The sequence below is a fragment of the Hordeum vulgare genome, chromosome 7H, assembly GCF_904849725.1.
Source record: "Hordeum vulgare subsp. vulgare chromosome 7H, MorexV3_pseudomolecules_assembly, whole genome shotgun sequence".
Classification (NCBI taxonomy): Eukaryota; Viridiplantae; Streptophyta; class Magnoliopsida; order Poales; family Poaceae; genus Hordeum; species Hordeum vulgare.
This window is the reverse complement of record NC_058524.1, coordinates 278820313-278823842: the sequence shown is the minus strand read 5'-3', so window position 1 is coordinate 278823842 and position 3530 is coordinate 278820313. Positions and strand designations below refer to the sequence as shown.

General features: G+C 38.6%; 1 pseudogene; it reads left to right on the top strand.

The window, feature by feature from the left end:
- Positions 1-2673: 2673 nt before the first annotated feature.
- On the top strand, positions 2674-3258 carry LOC123410224 (annotated as a pseudogene).
- The last annotated feature ends 272 nt before the right edge of the window (positions 3259-3530 follow it).

The window sequence follows — 3530 nt, the reverse complement described above, 5'->3', positions numbered from 1 at the left end:
ACATCTACAACATATCGCATGCAACTGCCGGCGTAGTGGCAATGGGCATGCTTCGTTACTAGCATCACTTACAAACACACTTATCTTTGCAAGTGAGACAGACAAGCAATCTTAGCATTACCCAAGAGGCTCTAATTAGAGAAAAGATATGATCAACCTTACTCATTAGGTCTTGGGCCCGCTTCTGGTTCTATCAAGCCCTGTGTACAGCGTGTCTGATCTACTAACCGACCTTCAAATACTGGAGTCTAAGCATAGCTGCTTCCATTAGCCTCTTCACAACATGGGTTATATTTTAATCATGAACGAAACTCCACATGACTACAATAGTATAAATTTTAATATAACTCATTTTTCCTTTTATTTTTCTATATTGAACATTGCTAGATACTTAATATGTTTACTCCTGTTGAACATTAATACATACTTATTGTGCTTGCCCCACTTGAACTGATAGTTTTGCTCTATTGAACATGGGCTGATACTTATTCTATTTTCTCATTGAATATTTTTGAAGGGCTCTGCGGCTGCTTCTACGGCTGCAAATTCTCAAACTGTCAATTTTTTTCAGATGACAAGGGGTGGGAGTTTGCAACCTTGATCAATCCTCTAGATTTACAGCGGGTGAAGTGCAAGTTGTGTGGAAAGGAGATGGGTGGAGGCATTAATAGGATAAACCAACATATTGGGCAGGTAAAGGGTCAAGTGCCAAGTTGCAACGTAGCCACACTAGATGAGCAAAAATGGTGTAGGGATGCTTACGAGGCACCACAAAAGAGGAAAAAGCTGAAGGAAAACATGACGAAGAAGTACGGGCTGCGGTTGTCATTCAAGTTGACGACAATGACAATAATGAGGAAGAATTTGCTGCAATTGGAGAAGGTGAACCTCACAAGGCATGACCTATCGATAAATATGTGATGCCAATTGATCCTTCCATCCTGTTGGAGAAGTTCCAACAAAACATAAATGATACAATTGACAAAGAGAAATCTTACAGAGTAGGCCAATATTTTGCTAGATGTTTGTACAAAAAAATGTTCCTTTCAATGCTGTCAATGATGATGAATTCAAGCAATTTTGTGAAGCCCTTGGTCGGTATTGTCCTAATTGGAAGCCACCTTCCCAATATAATATCCGAGAGAAGATGTTGCTGCAAGAAGTGGAAAGAACTAAGGATTTGATGAAGGTACATGAGCTTGAGAGGGTGGAAACCGGGTGCTCTATCATGACCGATGCTTGGACCGACAAGAAAAGAAGAAGTATAATGAATTTGTGTGTGCATTGCAAGCTAGGGACTGCCTTTCTTGAATCAAAGGAGGCGTGAGCTGATACACACACCATTCTATACATCTTCAATTATGTAGTTGAGTGCATTGAGAAAATTGGTATGATTCTTGAACTCTCAACTTTGCTTCATTTTTTTGCGAGGTATCAACTTTGCTTCATTTTTTGCGAGGTATCAACTTTGCTTCCATACTGTTGTAGGTGCTGATTTTTTGTCTTGTAGGTGGTAAAAATGTTGTTCAAGTGGTCACAGACAATGCTTCGAACAACATGGGGGCAAAGGAGATGCTCAAAGGAAAATGGCCAAAGATATTTTGGAGCTCATGTGCAACTCACACCCTCAATTTGATGGTAGAAGCAATTGGAAAGCTGAAGCAATTTGGTCCTACCATTACTAAAGCCAAGCAAATGACAATTTTTCTTTATGCACATCATAAAACATTGTCCTTGATGAGGTCTTTCACCAAAAAAGAGACATTGTAAGACCGGGGGTGACACGATTTTCTTCGGCATTTCTTACCTTGCAAAGTTTGGTTTCTAAAAGGAAGGTACTAAAGGCAATGGTTTGTAGTGATGAATGGGAAGCATGCAAGCACACAAAAACGGTGAAAGGAAATTTGGCTCATGCCACTATAATGAGTAGGGGCTTTTGGAAAAATGTCTCTCTTTGCATCATGGTATGCTTATTGGGGTTGTCTGCATCTAGTCATATGTTGGGGGTCCTACACTTCTACTTGTAGTTTTTAGTTCTAACTTGTATATTTCTAATGTTGGGGCTGTTTGCACATAATTTTGTGACTGTTTGATCATCTTCATGTTATCTTACAAGGTTTTTGAGCCACTAGTGAAGGTGCTTTGGTTGGCATATAGTGATGGTCCATCTACGACATCTATGTATTTAGAACTAATAAGTGCAAAAAGGAAATCAAGGCTGCTATTGAAAATTCAGAAAAGACTATTTGTTGATCACTAATGCCATGAATACCAAGTGGACTGGGAGGCTAGATTCTCCCTTGCAAATGGCAGCTTACATCTTGAATCCCAAATATAGTTATGCTAAACCGAGCATCTTTACAGATGTAGAGGTAGTGGCTGCACTTATGGAAGTCATGGATACTTTTTATTATGACTATGACATCAAGCAAAATAAGGTTCTTAACATCGACTTCACCAAGTTTAAAAACAAAGAGGGTATGTTTGGGAAGGTTACAGCCATGAAAGCAATTAGCAATGATAATTTTGATGCTGGTAAGCTTGTTCCCAAAGCAACAAACTTCTTATTGCATTTCTGAAATTATATGGGCTGATTGCATATTATTTCACTTTTCTCAAATTGTAGCTGATTGGTGGTCAACTTATGGATTACAAACTCCTACGCTGCAACACATGGCCATAAATATACTCAACTTGACCACAAGTTCATCCAGATGTGAAAGAAACTGGAGCACGTTTGAAATGGTAACTTATAAACTTTTAGTCACCCGCAAATATCAATCAATTAGTCAAATATGAATATTCTTGCTTCTTGCAATTTTTACTTTGTAGGTAGATGCAAAGAGGAAAAATAAACTAGATGTGACCCGTAGGGACAATCTAGTTTATATCCAATTCAATGGAAGGATGATTGATAAAACAAAGAAGTTATCCTCTTCTAGTGATGTTCTTCTTGGTGAATATGCATCAGGAGCACAAGATTGGATATGTGAAGATGCACATATCGATGAGGAGATTGATCCAACTACGGGCATGCCATGAAACATCATTGATGAAGAAATGGGAGAAAGCGAACATGTGCGGCTTCGTAGGAGTGCAAGAGTTAGAGAACTCAATGAAGTTGAAGAATTCGTTGAGGATGATGATAATGAATCTGATCATGAGATAGAGGATGATGGGATTGATTATGAGTCTGATGATGATGGCGTTATGGCAACCAAGGATGATGATGATGAGGAGGACCCCTCGCAACCTTGAGCGATTTGTCATCAACTTATAACCTATTTATTATTGCACAAGACCTTATCTTGCACGCTATTGGTGTGGCTGAGCTTTGTTACCTTTCTACCTATATCTATTTATTTCGCTAAAATTATGTGAACATTATTACCTATTTGGCTATTTGCACATTTCCTATATGTGTTGTGAACCTTGTTAGGAATTATTCGGTACTCCCTATTTGTGTGGCTGCCATTTATTTATCATTGACATGTATGGCTGCATATTGTGTTGTTGCCATTTATTTAGTA